The following is a 16,831-nucleotide window of genomic DNA, read 5'->3' on the forward strand; positions in this document are numbered from 1 at the left end:
CCAGGACTTTAAAAACGTTTTTGAAACTTCACGGAGCATATGAGATGTTCCAAGAGCTGAAATTGGTATTTCAGACTCATGACCGTGTCAAGAGGTATGAGACCTCTGGCAAGTACTTTGCCTCAAAGATGGAGGAGAATTGCTCAATTAGTGAGCATGTGCTCAGAATGTCTGGGTACTACAATCACTTGAGTCAAGTGGGAGTTAATCTTCCAGAAAAGATAGTGATTGACAGAGTTCTCTAGTCACCATCACCAAGTTACTAGAACTTCGTGATGAACTATAGTATGCAAGGGATGACGAAAACGATTCCCGAGCTCAAGAAAAAGCATCAAGTGTTGATGATAAAACAAGACCACTAGTATCAAGAAAAGGGCAAAGGGAAAGAAAGGGAACTTCAAGAAGAATGGCAAGCAAGTTGTCACTCCCATGAAGAAGCCCAAAGCTGGACCAAAGCCTGGAACTAAGTGCTTCTACTGCAAAGGAAATGGTCACTGGAAGCGGAAATGCCCTGAATATTTGGTGGATAAGAAGGATGGCAAAGTGAACAAGGGTATATTTGATATACAGGTTATTGATGTGTACCTTACTAGTGTTTATATTAGCCCCTGGGTATTTGATACTTGTTCGATTGCTAATATTGGTAACTCGAAATAGGAGTTACAGAATAAACAGAGACTAGTTGAGGGTGTAGTGATGATGTGTGTTGGAAGTGGTTCCAAGATTGATATGATCATCATCGCACACTCCCTCTACTTTCGGGATTAGTGTTGAACCTAAATAAATGTTATTTGGCGTTTGCGTTGAGAATAAATATGATTTGATCATGTTTATTGCAATATGTTTATTCATTTAAAGTCAGAGAATAATTGTTGTTCTGTTTATATGAATAAAACCTTTGATGGTAATACACCCAATGAAAATAGTTTGCTGGATCTCAATCGTGGTAATACACATATTCATTATATTGATGCCAAAAGATGCAAAGTTGATAATGATAGTGCAACATATTTGTGGCACTGCCGTTTGGGTCATATCGGTGTAAAGCACATGAAGAAACTCCATAAAGATGGACTTTTGGAATCACCTGATTATGAATCATTTGATGTTTGTGAACCATACCTTATGGGCAAGATGACTAAAACTCTGTTCTCCGGAACAACAGAACGAGCTAGTGACTTATTGGAAATAATACATACCGATGTATGTGGTCCGATGAGTGTTGATGCTCGTGGCGGGTATCATTATTTTCTGACCTTCACAGATGATTTGAGCAGATATGGGTATATCTACTTAATGAAACACAAGTCTGAAACATTTGAAAAGTTCATAGAATTTCAGAGTGAAGTGGAGAATCATCGTAACAAGAAAATAAAGTTTCTATGATCTTATCATGGAGGAGAATATTTGAGTTACGAGTTTGGCCTTCATATAAAACAATGTGGAATAGTTTCACAGCTCACACCACCTGGAACACCACAACGTTATGGCGTGTCCGAACGTCGTAACCGCACTTTATTGGATATTGTGCGATCTATGATGTCTCTTATCGGTTTACCTCTATCGTTTTGGGGTTATGCATTAGAGATAGTTGCATTCACTTTAAAAAGGGCACAATCCAAATCCGTTGAGACGATGCCTTATGAACTATGGTTTGGCAAGAAACCAAAGTTGTCATTTCTTAAAATTTGGGGATGCGATGCTTATGTGAAAAAGCTTCAACCTGATAAGCTCGAACCCAAATCGGCTAAGTGCATATTCATAGGATACCCAAAGGAAACTGTTGGGTACACTTTCTATGACAGATCCGAAGGCAAAATCTTTGTTGATAAAAATGGATCCTTTCTAGAGAAGGAGTTTCTCTTGAAAGAAGTGAGTGGGAGGAAAGTAGAACTTGATGAGGTAATTGTACCTTCTCCCTTATTGGAAAGTAGTTCATCACATAAATCGGTTCCAGTGATCCCTACACCAATTAGTGAGGAAGTTAATGATGATGATCATGAAACTTCAGATCAAGTTGCTACAAAACCTCGTAGGTCTTCCAGAGTACGGTCCGCACCAGAGTGGTACGGTAATCCTATTCTGGAAGTCATGTTACTAGATCATGATGAACCTATGAACTATGAGGAAGCGATGATGAGCCCAGATTCCGCGAAATTGCTTGAGGTCATGAAATCTGAGATGGGATCCATGTACGAGAATGAAGTGTGGACTTTGGTGGACTTGCCCAATGATCAGCAAGCCATATTAAATAAATGGATTTTCAAGAGGAAGACGAACACTGATAGTAGTGTTACTATCTAGAAAGCTCGACTTGTCGCAAAAATGTTTCGACAAGTTCAAGGTGTTGATTACAATGAGATTTTCTCAACTATAGCAATGCTTAAATCTGCCCGAATCATGTTAGCAGTTGCCATATTTTATGAAATCTGGCAAAGGGATGTCAAAAACTGCACTCCTTAAATGGATATTTCTTAAAGAATAGTTGTATATGATGCAACCATAAGGTTTTGTCAATGCTAAAGGTACTAACAAGGTGTGCAAGCTCCAGCGATCCATCTATGGACTAGTGCAAGCATCTCGGAGTTGGAATATACGCTTTGATTAGTTGATCAAAGCATATAGTTTTATACAGACTTGCGGTGAAGCCTGTATTTACAAGAAAGTGAGTGGGAGCACTACAACCTTTTTGATAAGTATATGTGAATGACATATTGTTGATTGGAAATGATGTAGAATTTTCTGGAAACCATAAAGGAGAGTTTGAAAGGAGTTCTTCAAAGAAAGACCTCGATGAAGTTGCTTATATATTGGGCATCAAGATCTATAGAGATAGATCAAGACGCTTGATAAGATTTTTCAATGAATACATACCTTGACAAGTTTTTGAAAGAGCTCAAAATGGATCACTCAAAGAAGAAGTTCTTGCCTGTATTACAAGGTGTAAAGTTGAGTAAGACTCAAAGCCCGACCACGGCAGAAGATAGAAAGAGAATGAAAGTCATTCCCTATGCCACAGTCATCGGTTCTATAAAGTATGTTGTGCTGTGTACTCAACCTATTGTGTTCCTCGCCATGAGTTTGGCAAGGGGGTACAATAGTGATCTAAGAGTAGATCACTGGACAGCGGTCAAAATTATCCTTAGTGAAGACTACGGAAATATTTCTCGGTTATGGAGGTGACAAAGAGTTCGTCGTAAAGAGTTACATCGATGCAAGCTTTTACACCGATCCGGATGACTCTAAATCTCAATCTGGATACATATTGAAAGTGGGATCAATTAGCTAGAGTAGCTCCATGCAGAGCATTGTAGACATAGAATATTTGCAAAATACATACGGCTCTGAATGTGACAGACCCGTTGACTAAACTTCTCTCACAAGCAAAACATGATCACACCTTAGTACTCTTTGGGTGTTAATCACATAGCAATGTGAACTAGATTACTGACTCTAGTAAACACTTTGAGTGTTGGTCAAATGGCGATGTGAACTATGGGTGTTAATCACATGGTGATGTGAACTATTGGTGTTAAATCACATAGCGATGTGAACTAGATTATTGACTCTAGTGCAAGTGGGAGACTAAAGGAAATATGCCCTAGAGGCAATAATAAAGTTATTATCTATTTCCTTATTTCATGATAAATGTTTATTATTCATGCTAGAATTGTATTAAATGGAAACTTAGTACATGTGTGAATACATAGACAAATAGAGTGTCACTAGTATGCCTCTACTTGACTAGCTCGTTGAATCACAGATGGTTAAGTTTCCTAGCCATAGACATGAGTTGTCATTTGATTAATGGGATCACATCTTTAGAGAATGATGTGATTGACTTGACCCATTCCGTTAGCTTAGCACTTGATCGTTTAGTGTATTGCTATTACTTTCTTCATGACTTATACATGTTCCTATGACTACGAGATTATGCAAGTCCCGAATACCAGAGGAACACTTTCTGTGCTACCAAACGTCACAACGTAACTGGATGATTATAAAGGTTCTCTACAAGTGTCTCCGATGGTACTTGTTGAGTTGGCATAGATCGAGATTAGGATTTGTCACTCCGATTGTCGGAGAGGTATCTCTGGGCCCTCTCGATAATGCACACCACTATAAGCCTTGCAAGCAATGTGACTAATGAGTTAGTTATGGGATGATGCATTACGGAACAAGTAAAGAGACTTGCCGGTAACGAGATTGAACTAGGTATTGAGATACCGACGATCGAATCTCGGGCAAGTAACATATCGATGACAAAGGGAACAACGTATGTTGTTATGCGGTTTGACCGATAAAGATCTTCGTAGAATATGTGGGAGCCAATATGAGCATCCAGTTTCCGCTGTTGGGTATTGACCGGAGACGTGTCTCGGTCATGTCTACATAGTTCTCAAACCCGTAGGGTCCGCACGCTTAACGTTCGGTGACGATCAGTATTAAGAGTTTATGTGTTTTGATGTACCAAAGGTTGTTCGGAGTCCCAGATGAGATCAGGGACATGACGAGGAGTCTCAAAATGTTCGAGACGTAAAGATCGATATATTGGAAGGCTATATTCGGACATCGGAAAGGTTCTGAGTGGTTCGGGTATTTATAGGAGTACCGGACAGTTACGGGAATTCGCCGGGGAGTATATGGGCCTTATTGGTCTTTAAGGGAGAGAGAGAGGGGCTACCTAGGGCAGTCCGCACGTCCACCTAAGGCTTAGTCCAAATTGGACTAGGGGGAGGGGCGGCTCCCCCTCCTTCCTTCTCTTCTCTCTCCCCCTTCCTTCTCTCCTACTCCTACTACTTGGAAGGGGGAATCCTACTCCCTATGGGAGTAGGACTCCCCAAGGCGCGCCATAGTAGAGGGCCGGCCCTCCCCCTCCTCCACTCCTTTATATACGGGGGAGGGGGCACCCCATAGACACACAAGTCGATCATTGATCTCTTAGCCGTGTGCGGTGCCCCCCTCCACCATAATCCACCTCGGTCATATCGTCATAGTGCTTAGGCGAAGCCCTATGCCGGTAGCTTCATAATCACCGTCATCACGCCTTCGTGCTGATGAAACTCTCCTTCGACACTCTGCTGGATTGGAGTTCGTGGGACGTCACCGAGCTGAACGTGTACAGATCGTGGAGGTGTCGTACGTTCGGTACTAGGATCGGTTGATCATGAAGGCGTACGACTACATCAACCACGTTGTCATAACACTTCCGTTTTCGGTCTACGAGGGTACGTGGACAACACTCTCCCCTCTCGTTGCTATGCATCACCATGATCTTGCGTGTGCGTAGGAAATTTTTGAAATTACCACGTTCCCCAACAGTAATCCTATTCTGGAAGTCATGTTACTAGACCATGATATACCTACGAACTATGAGGAAGCGATGATTAGCCCAGATTCCGCAAAATGGATTGAGGCCATGAAATCTGAGATGGGATCCATGTATGACGACAAAGTGTGGACTTTGGTGGACTTGCCCGATGATCGACAAGCCATTCAGAATAAATGGATCTTCAAGAGGAAGACGGAGACTGATAGTAGTGTTACTATCTACAAAGCTCGACTTGTCGCAAAAGGTTTTTGACAAGTTCAAGGAGTTGACTACGATGAGACTTTCTCACCCGTAGCAATGCTTAAATCTGTCTGAATCATGTTAGCAATTGCTGCATGTTATGATTATGAAATTTGGCAGATGGATGTCAACACTGCATTCTTGAATGGATTTCTGGAAGAAGAGTTGTATATATTGCAACTAGAAAGTTTTGTCGATCCAAAGGGTGCTAACAAAGTGTGCAAGCTCCAGCGATCCATTTATGGACCGGTGCAAGCATCTTGGAGTTGGAATAAACACTTTGATAGCGTGATCAAAGCATATGGTTTTATACAGACTTTTGGAGAAGCCCGTATTTACAAGAAAGTGAGTGGGAGCTCTGTAGCGTTTCTAATATTATATGTGGATGGAATATTGTTGATTGGAAATCATATAGAATTTTTGGATAGCATAAAGTGATAATTGAATAAGAGTTTTTCAATGAAAGACCTCAGTGAAGCTGCTTACATATTGGGCATCAAGATCTATAGAGATAGATCAAGACGCTTGATAAGATTTTTCAATGAGTAAATACCTTGACAAGTTTTTGAAAGAGTTCAAAATGGATCAGTCAAAGAAGGAGTTCTTGTCTGTATTACAAGGTGTAAAGTTGAGTAAGACTCAAAGCCCGCCCAGGGCAGAAGATAGAAAGAGAATGAAAGTCATTCCCTATGCCACAATCATAGGTTCTATAAACTATGATGTGCTGTGTACCAGACTTATTGTGTACCTTGCAATGAATTTGGCAAAGGGGTACAATAGTGATCTAAGAGTAGATCACTGGATAATGGTCAAAATTATCCTTAGTGACGACTAAGGAAATGTTTCTCGGTGATGGGGGTGATAAAGAGTTCGTCATAAAGAGGTACATCGATGCAAGATTTTACACCGCTCCAGATGACTCTAAGTCTCAATCTGGATACATATTGAAAGTGGGAGCAACTAGCTAGAGTAGCTCTATGCAGAGCATAGTAGACATAGAATATTTTCAAAATACGTACGGCTCTGAATGTGACAGACCCGTTAACTAAACTTCTCTCATAAGAAAAACATGATCACACCTTAGTACTCTTTGGGTGTTAATTACATAGCAATGTGAACTAGATTATTGACTCTAGTAAACCCTTTGGTTGTTGGTCACACGGCGATGTGAACTATTGGTGTTAATCACATAAAGATGTGAACTATTGATGTTAAACACATGGCGATGTGAACTAGATTATTGATTCTAGTGCAAGTGGGAGACTGAAGGAAATATGCCCTAGAGGCAATAATAAAGTTGTTATTTATATTTCCTTATATCATGATAAATGTTTATTATTCATTCTAGAATTGTATTAACCAAAACTTAGTACATGTGTGAATACATAGACAAAACATAGTGTCCCTAGTATGCCTCTACTTGACTAGCTCGTTAATCAAAGATAGTTATGTTTCCTAACCATAGACATGTGTTGTCATTTGATGAACGGGACCACATTATTTGGAGAATGATGTGATGGTCAAGATCCATCTGTTAGCTTAGCATTATGATCGTTGCAGTATCATTGCTACTGCTTTCTTCATGACTTACACACGTTCCTCAGACTAGTAATGTGAACTGGATTATTGACTCTAGTAAACCGTTTGGTTGTTGGTCACACGGTGATGTGAACTATGGGTGTTAATCACATAAAGATGTGAACTATTGATGTTAAATCACATGGCAATGTGAACTAGATTATTGACTCTAGTGCAAGTGGGAGACTGAAGGTAATATGCCCTATAGGCAATAATAAAGTTATTATTTATTTCCTTATTTCATGATAATTGTTTATTATTCATGCTAGAATTGTATTAACCGAAAAGTTATATGTGTGAATACATAGACAAACAGAGTGTCACTAGTATGCCTCTACTTGACTAGCTCGTTGAATCAAAGATGGTTAAGTTTCCTAGCCATAGACATGAGTTGTCATTTGATTAACGGGATCACATCATTAGAGAATGATGTGATTGACTTGACCCATTTCGTTAGCTTAGAACTTGATCGTTTAGTATATTGCTATTGCATTCTTCATGACTTATACATGTTCCTATGACTATGAGATTATGCAACTCGCGATTACCAGAGGAACACTTTCTGTGCTACCAAATGTCACAACGTAACTGGGTGATTATAAATGTGCTCTACAGGTGTCTCCGATGGTACTTGTTGACCTGGCATATATCGAGATTAGGATTTGTCACTCCGATTGTCGGAGAGGTATCTCTAGGCCCTCTCGGTAATGCACATCACTATTAGCCTTTCAAGCAATGTGATCAATGAGTTAGTTATGGGATGATGCATTACGGAAGGAGTAAAGAGACTTGCCAGTCACGAGATTGAACTAGGTATTGAGATACCGACGATCGAATCTCGGGCAAGTAACATACCGATGACAAAGGGAACAACATATGTTGTTATGCGGTTTGACCGATAAAGATCTTTGGAGAATATGTGGGAGCCAATATGAGCATCCAGGTTCCACTATTGGTTATTGGCCGGAGACGTGTCTCGGTCATGTCTACATAGTTCTCGAACCCGTAGGGTCCGCATGCTTAACGTTCGGTGACAATCGGTATTATGAGTTTATGTGTTTTGATGTATCGAAGGTTGTTCGGAGTTCCGGATGAGATCCGGGACATGACGAGGAGTCTCAAAATGTTCGAGACATAAAGATCGATATATTGGAAGGCTATATACGGATATCAGAAAGGTTTTGAGTGGTTCGGGTATTTATCGGAGTACCGGAGAGTTACGGGAATTCGCCGGGGAGTATATCGGCCTTATTGGGCTTTAAGGGAGAGAGAGGGGGCGCCTAGGGCAGGTGCGTGCGCCCCCCAAAGCCTAGTCCGAATTGCACTAGGGGGAGGGGCGGCGCCCCCTCCTTCCTTCTCTTCTCTCTTCCCCTTCCTTCTCTCCTACTTGGAAGGGGGGATCCTACTCCCTGTGGGAGTAGGACTCCCCAAGGCATGCCATAGTAGAGGGCCGACCCTCCCCCTCCTCCACTCCTCTATATACGGGGGAGGAGGGCACCCCATAGACACACAAGTTGATCATTGATCTCTTAGCCGTGTGTGGTGCCCCCCTCCACCATAATCCACCTCGGTCATATCGTCGTAGTGCTTAGGTGAAGCCCTGCACCGGTAGCTTCATCATCACCGTCATCATGCCGTCATGCTGGCGAAACTCTCCTTCGACACTCTGCTGGATCGGAGTTCGTGGGACATCACCGAGCTGAACGTGTGTAGATCGTGGAGGTGCCGTCCGTTCGGTACTAGGATCGGTCGATCATGAAGACATACAAATACATCAACCGTGTTATCATAACGCTTCCGCTTTTAGTCTATGAGGGTACGTGGACAACAATTTCCCCTCTCGTTGCTATGCATCACCATGATCTTGCGTGTGCGTTGGAAAATTTTGAAATTACCATGTTCCCCAACAGTAATCCTATTATGAAAGTCATGTTACTAGACCATGATGAACCTACGAACTACGAGGAAACAATGATGAGACCAGATTCCGCGAAATGGCTTGAGGCCATGAAATCTCAAATGGGATCCATGTATGAGGACAAAGTGTGGACTTTGGTGGACTTGCCCGATAATCGACAAGCCATTAAGAATAAATGGATCATCAAGAGGAAAACGGACACTGATAGTAGTGTTACTATCTACAAAGCTCAACTTGTCGCAAAAGGTTTTCGACAAGTTCAAGGAGTTGACTACGATGAGACTTTCTCACCCATAGCGATGCTTAAATCTGTCCGAATCATGTTAGCAATTGCTGCATTTTATGATTATGAAATTTGGCAGATGGATGTCAACACTGCATTCTTGAATGGATTTCTGGAAGAAGAGTTGTATATGATGCAACCAGAAGGTTTTGTCGATCCAAAGGGTGCTAACAAAGTGAGAAAGCTCCAGCGATTCATTTATGGACTGGTGCAAGCATCTCGGAGTTGGAATAAACACTTTGATAGCGTGATCAAAGCATATGGTTTTATACAGACTTTTGGAGAAGCCTGTATTTACAAGAAAGTGAGTGGGAGCTCTGTAACATTTCTAATATTATATGTGGATGACATATTGTTGATTGGAAATGATATAGAATTTCTGGATAGCATAAAGGGATAATTGAATAAGAGTTTTTCAATGAAAGACCTCGGTGAAGCTTCTTACATATTGGCATCAAGATCTATAGAGATAGATCAAGACGCTTGATAAGATTTTTCAATGAGTAAATACCTTGACAAGTTTTTGAAAGAGTTCAAAATGGATCAGTCAAAGAAGGAGTTCTTGTCTGTATTACAAGGTGTAAAGTTGAGTAAGACTCAAAGCTCGCCGAGGGAAGAAGATAGAAAGAGAATGAAAGTCATTCCCTATGCCACAATCATAGGTTCTATAAACTATGTTGTGCTGTGTACCAGACCTATTGTGTACCTTGCCATGAATTTGGAAAAATGGTACAATAGTGATCTAAGAGTAGATCACTGGACAACGGTCAAAATTATCCTTAGTGATGACTAAGGAAATGTTTCTCGGTGATGGGGGTGATAAAGAGTTCGTCGTAAAGAGGTACGCCGATGCAAGATTTTACACCGCTCCAGATGACTCTAAGTCTCAATCTGGATACATATTGAAAGTGGGAGCAACTAGCTAGAGTAGCATACGGCTCTGAATTTGACAGACCCGTTGACTAAACTTCTCCCATAAGCAAAACATGATCACACCTTATTACTCTTTGGGTGTTAATCACATAGCAATGTGAACTAGATTATTGACTCTAGTAAACCCTTTGGTTGTTGGTCACACGGTGATGTGAACTATGGGTGTTAATCACATAAAAGATGTGAACTATTGATGTTAAATCACATGGCGATGTGAAGTACATTATTGACTCTAGTGCAAGTGGGAGACTTAAGGAACTATGCCCTAGATGCAATAATAAAGTTGTTATTTATATTTCCTTATGTTATGATAAATGTTTATTAATCATGCTAGAATTGTATTAACCAGAAACTTAGTACATGTGTGAATACATAGACAAAACATAGTGTCCCTAGGTTGCCTCTACTTGACTAGCTCGTTAATCAAAGATTGTTATGTTTATAACCATAGACATGTGTTGTCATTTGATGAACGGGATCACATTATTAGGAGAATGATGTGATGGACAAGACCATTCGTTAGCTTAGCATTATGATCATTACAGTTTCATTGCTACTGCTTTTTTCATGACTTATACACGTTCCTCAGACTAGTAATGTGAACTAGATTATTGACTCTAGTAAACCCTTTGGTTGTTGGTCACACGGCGATGTGAACTATGGGTGTAAATCACATAAAGATGTGAAATATTGATGTTAAATCACATGGCGATATGAACTAGATTATTGACTCTAGTGCAAGTGGGAGACTGAAGGAAATATGCCCTAGAGGCAATATTAAAGTTATTATTTATTTCCTTATTTCATGATAAATTATTATTATTCATGCTAGAATTGTATTAACTGGAAACTTAGTACATGTGTGAATACATAGACAAACAGAGTGTCACTAGTATGCCTCTACTTGACTAGCTCGTTGAATCAAAGATGGTTAAGTTTCCTAGCCATAGACATGAGTTGTCATTTGATTAATGGGGTCACATCATTAGAGAATGATGTGATTTACTTGACCCATTCCGTTAGCTTAGCACTTGATCGTTTAGTATATTGCTATTGCTATCTTCATGACTTATACATGTTCGTATGACTATCAGATTATGCAACTCCCGAATACCGAAGGAACACTTTCTGTGCTACCAAACGTCACAACGTAACTGGGTGATTATAAAGATGCTCTACATGTGTCTCCGATGGTACTTGTTGAGTTGGCATAGATCGAGGTTAGGATTTGTCACTCCGATTGTCGGAGAGGTATCTCTGGGTCCTCTCGGCAATGCACATCACTATAAGCCTTGCAAGCAATGTGACTAATGAGTTGGGATGATGCATTACGGAACAAGTAAAGAGACTTGCCGGTAACGAGATTGAACTAGGTATTGTGATACGGACGATCGAATCTCGGGCAAGTAACATACCGATGACAAAGGGAACAACGTATGTTATTATGCAGTTTGACCGATAAAGATCTTCGTAGAATATGTGGGAGCCAATATGAGCATCCAGGTTTCGCTATTGGTTATTGGCCGGAGACGTGTCTCGGTCATGTCTACATAGTTCTCGAACCCGTAGGGTCCGCATGCTTAATGTTTGGTGACGATCGGTATTATGAGTTTATGTATTTTGATGTACCGAAGGTTGTTAGGAGTCCCGGATGAGATCAGGGACATGACGAGGAGTCTCGAAATGTTCGAGACGTAAAGATCGATATATTCGAAGGCTATATTCAGACATCGGAAAGGTTCTGAGTGGTTCGGGTATTTATCGGAGTACCAGAGAGTTACGGGAATTTGTCGGGGAGTATATGGGCCTTATTGGGCTTTAAGGGCGAGAGTGGGGCTGCCTAAGGCAGGCCACATGCCAGAGGGAGTCCTGGATTAGGGGGTATCCGGACAGCCGGACTGTACACATCATCCGGACTATTGAAGCGTGAAGATACAAGACTGAAGACTCCGGCCCGTGTCCAGATGGGATTCTCCTTTGCGTGGAAGACAAGCTTGGCGATCCGGATATTATTTTTCCTTCCTTGTAACCGACTCCATGTAAACCCTAGCCCTCTCCGATGTCTATATAAACCGGAGAGGATGGTCCTTAGAAGGCCGATCACCATTACAATCATACCATCATAGGCTAGCTCTTAGGGTTTAGCCTCTATGATCTCGTGGTAGATCTATTCTTGTACTACTCATATCTTCAATATTAATCAAGCAGGAAGTAGGGTTTTACCTCCATCGAGAGGGCCCGAATCTGGGTAAACATTGTGTCCCTTGCTTCCTGCTACCATCAGCCTAAGACGCACAGATCGGGACCCCCTACCCGAGATCCACCGGTTTTGACACCGACATTGGTGCTTTCATTGAGAGTTCCTCTGTGTCGTCGCTGCAAGGCTTGATGGCTCGTCTCATTGTCAAGGACGACATCATCTCTGTCGGAACGCTAGCTGTAGGCTAGACCCTCCGACTTGGCGGCTTCATTATGGCCGCCCCATTGGCTGACACGCCAACGATGGCCTCTCGGGTCATCACACATAACCTTCACATCAACTCGGAGCTTGCCGAACAGATGGATCCGATAGAGCTCTTCCCTCTTAATGAGCTCTTGGATCGCATCACCGCTTTGGGAGTCACTACGAACTACGACCATATTGGGCTTAAACCCGACCAGAGGGAGAATAGATCCCCGCCCGGCCACCCATGAGATAGCGGTTGTGGAGGAACCACACACGGGTCGCCCCTCAACTTTGGGGACGAATTATGTCCGGATCACCGAACTCGGTAAGCCAAACACCTACTCAAAGGAAGACATGACCCGAGTCCCGGACTTAGAGTCGGGCATCGGGCCGAAGAGATCGGGTGATACTCCGGACCCCGAACTGTCGGGCTCGGAACCTTCCGTGCCCTCGGGTGTCAGATTGGATCAAAATCTGGATTCAGCCAACAACACTCGCTCGGACTTAAACCGTCTCTCCTGCATCAGGCAAGAGCCCCTAGAGATGGTACACCGTTACTGGGCCAGATTCCTCCTTGCGCTTAACAAGGTCGAGGACTGCCACGAGGAGGACGTAGTCTCACTTTTCTGCAAAAACTGCACGAACAAAGGACTCCTTAATGCTATAAGCCGCCGTAACATAGTACACTTTGTGGACTTAGCGACCATAGTACAGAAGTACTGTGCGATGGAAAGCGCCTGGAAGACCCAAACAGAATTTTGGGATAGTACGGCCCTCACCGGAACCTTGGTCCGAACTAAACGGCCGAACTCTCGTAAGTCGACCAATTCAATTCCCAAGAAACCAAAGCCCGCCGAGGGGGTGGAACCGTATTGGAAGGGTGGCTCAATGGGCCATGTAAGCTTCACAATACGCCAGATGCAACACCAACCCATAGCCTTAGGGCATGTTGGATACTCCGGCAGGTAGCTAAAAGTGTCGAGGATCTCCTCGAGGGCCATAAAGCCGAGCAACATCCCGCCAAGGAACACAATACGATACTAATAGACTTCGACACTTTCGCCTCAAAAAATAGGCGCAAGCGAGCTCATCGAAGCTCTACTGAAATCTGCCATGTGGCAAAAGTAAATCCATGGAACAACACTGCTATAACTTTCAATGCTAGTGACAAACCCCAATTCCGGACCGTCCGGGCACCAGCCGCTTTGGTCCTTAGCCCAATAGTGGACGGCTTTCGGCTCACTAAAGTGCTCATGGACGGCGGAAGCGGATTAAACCTGATTTACGAAGAAACACTCAAGAAGATGGAAATTGATAAAGGCCGCATTGAGCAAAGCAGCACAACCTTCAGGGGAATTATCCCTAGTCGGGAGGCACAGTGTGCGGGGAAAATCACACTCGATGTGGTATTCGGCACCCCAGAGAATTACAGGTCCGAACAAATCGTATTCCAAGTGGCCCCTTTCAGCAGCGGATACCATGCCCTTCTAGGGAGGGACACGTTTGCAAGCTTTCAAGCTATACCTCATTACGGGTACATGAAGCTTAAAATGCCCGGACCCGATGGAATCATCACTCTAGCTAGTGATCCGGACGTCGCACTCCGCGCCGAACAAAACCGCAACACTAGCCTTGGAAGCACTATCCGAAGCCCTAGCAGCAAAAGAATTAACAACGCTGCGCGCCACCGTGGACAGGGATGACGTCATACTCGACAAACGACCCAAGTCCACCTCATTTAAACCCACAGATGAGATAGTCAAATTCCAAGTCCACCCTACGGACCCCACGAAGATAGCCTCCATCGGGACACAGTTAAGCCCCACTATGGACGCCGCACTGCGAGACTTCTTACACGAGAATTGGGACATTTTCCCCTGGCACCCATCGGACATGCCGAGCATCCCGCGTGAATTGGCCGAACACAGCCTTAACATACTAAAGGGATACAAACCTGTCAAACAGATCCTAAGGCGATTTTCAGAGCCCAAACGGCAAGCCGCGGGGGAGGAGCTAGCCAAGCTACTGGAGGCCGGATTCATCAGAGATATCAAACATCCGGATTGGCCGACGAACTTGGTAATGGTACCAAAGAAGGACAAATCCTGGCGCCTGTGCGTCGACTTCAAAGACCTTAACAAGGCTTGCCCCAAGGATCCCTTTCCCCTCCCTCGCGTCGATCAAATCATCGATGCCACGGCAGGACACGACTCGATGTGTTTCCTTGACGCATACTCTGGATACCATCAAATAAAGATGGCAGAGTCCGACCAAGCTGCAACAGCTTTCATAATGCCATATGGCCCTTTCTGCTTCAACACTATGCCTTTCGGGCTTAAGAATGCCGGCGCAACCTACCAACGCATAATTCAAACATGCCTGGAAAAGCAAATCGGCAAATAGTGGAGGCATACGTGGATGACGTAGTCATAAAAACAAGACACGTCGAAACCCTAATAGATGACTTGAGGCTTACGTTCGACAACATATGAACATACGACATCAAGCTAAATCTGGAGAAATGCGTTTTCAGCGTCTCCTCTGGAAAACTGCTGGGCTTCATCGTTTCCAATAGAGGAATTGAAGCTAATCCGGCAAAAATCCGAGCTTTGTCGCAGTTGGCTATACCAACAAACCTCAAACACATCCAGAAACTAGCTGGATGCGTGGCTGCTTTGAGCCGCTTTATCTCCAGGTTAGGAGAAAAGGCATTACCTCTTTACCGCCTTGTTCGGTGCACCGAACACTTTGTGTGGACAGATGCAGCCGCGGCCGGACTCGACGAAATAAAGACCTTATTGGCCAGTAATCCAGTCCTAACAGCGCCAAATATCAGCGAACCTATGCTGCTGTACATAGCTGCAACACATCAAGTTGTAAGCGCAGTTCTCATCGTCGAACAAGAGGTTGACGGATAGAAATTCCCGCTATAGAAGCCGGTTTATTACGTATCCACGATCCTCACCCCATGCAAATCCCGATACCCACACTATCAAAAAATAGCATACGTGGTCTTCATGTCATCCCGAAAGCTACGGCACTACTTTCAAGAGTGTTCGATTATGGTGGCCTCTGAAGTACCACTAAACGATATAATAAATAACTGCGATGCCACGGGCCGGATTGCTAAACGGGCCATCGAGCTCCTTCCGTTCGACATAACATACAAGCCTCGGCGGGCTATCAAGTCGCAAGTGTTAGCTGACTTTGTCGCCGAATGGACGGAAGCCAAACTCCCTAAAGAGTACGACACATACTCTAACTGGATCATGCACTTCGACGGCTCTAAAATGTTGGCCGGATTGGGAGCGCGTGTAGTCCTGACATCTCCCACCGGAGACACGGTCCAATACGTCCTCCAAATACTATACACAGACTCCAACAATGCAGCCGAATATGAGGCTCTGTTGCACGGTCTTCGGATGGCAGTTTCTATGGGCATTCAATGCCTGGAGGTGCGCAGGGATTCAAACCTCACAATATCACAAATAAACAGAGACTTTGATGCCAAGGATCCGAAAATGGCAGCATATCATAATGTCGTCCTTCAAATGTCAGCTTGGTTCGAGGGGCTCGAATTTCACCATGTGGCTCGAGAAAACAATCAAGCGGCAGATGTCCTTGCCCGCATCGGTGCTAAATGCGACCCTGTACCACCTAATATATTCCTGGAAAGGCTGTTCAAGCCATCCGTGATATGGGAAGGGGAGTCCGGCAATACCAGCACGGATCCGAATACATCCCCAGATTCAGAACTATCAGACATAATCGGAGGCTCTACCACCGAAATAACACCGTCAGCCCACGAAATAATGGCCGTCATCGCCCCGTGGACTGAGCCTTTCTTGGCCTACCTAAATAGGCAGGAGCTCCCCGAAGACCAAAATGAAGCACGCTGCATCGTCCGGCATTCTAATGCTTAAAAAGTCCATGAGGGGGAACTCTATATGAAAAGTGCGACCGGAGTGCTCCAAAGGTGCATCTCCAAAGAGGAAGGGCGGTAGCTCTTGGCTGAAATCCATGCCAAACTGGGCGGGCACCACGCCGCGGCTCGAGCATTAGTCAGCAAGGCGTTCCATACAGGTTTCTATTGACCGACGG

The sequence above is a fragment of the Triticum aestivum genome, chromosome 6B, assembly GCF_018294505.1.
Source record: "Triticum aestivum cultivar Chinese Spring chromosome 6B, IWGSC CS RefSeq v2.1, whole genome shotgun sequence".
NCBI lineage: Eukaryota > Viridiplantae > Streptophyta > Magnoliopsida > Poales > Poaceae > Triticum > Triticum aestivum.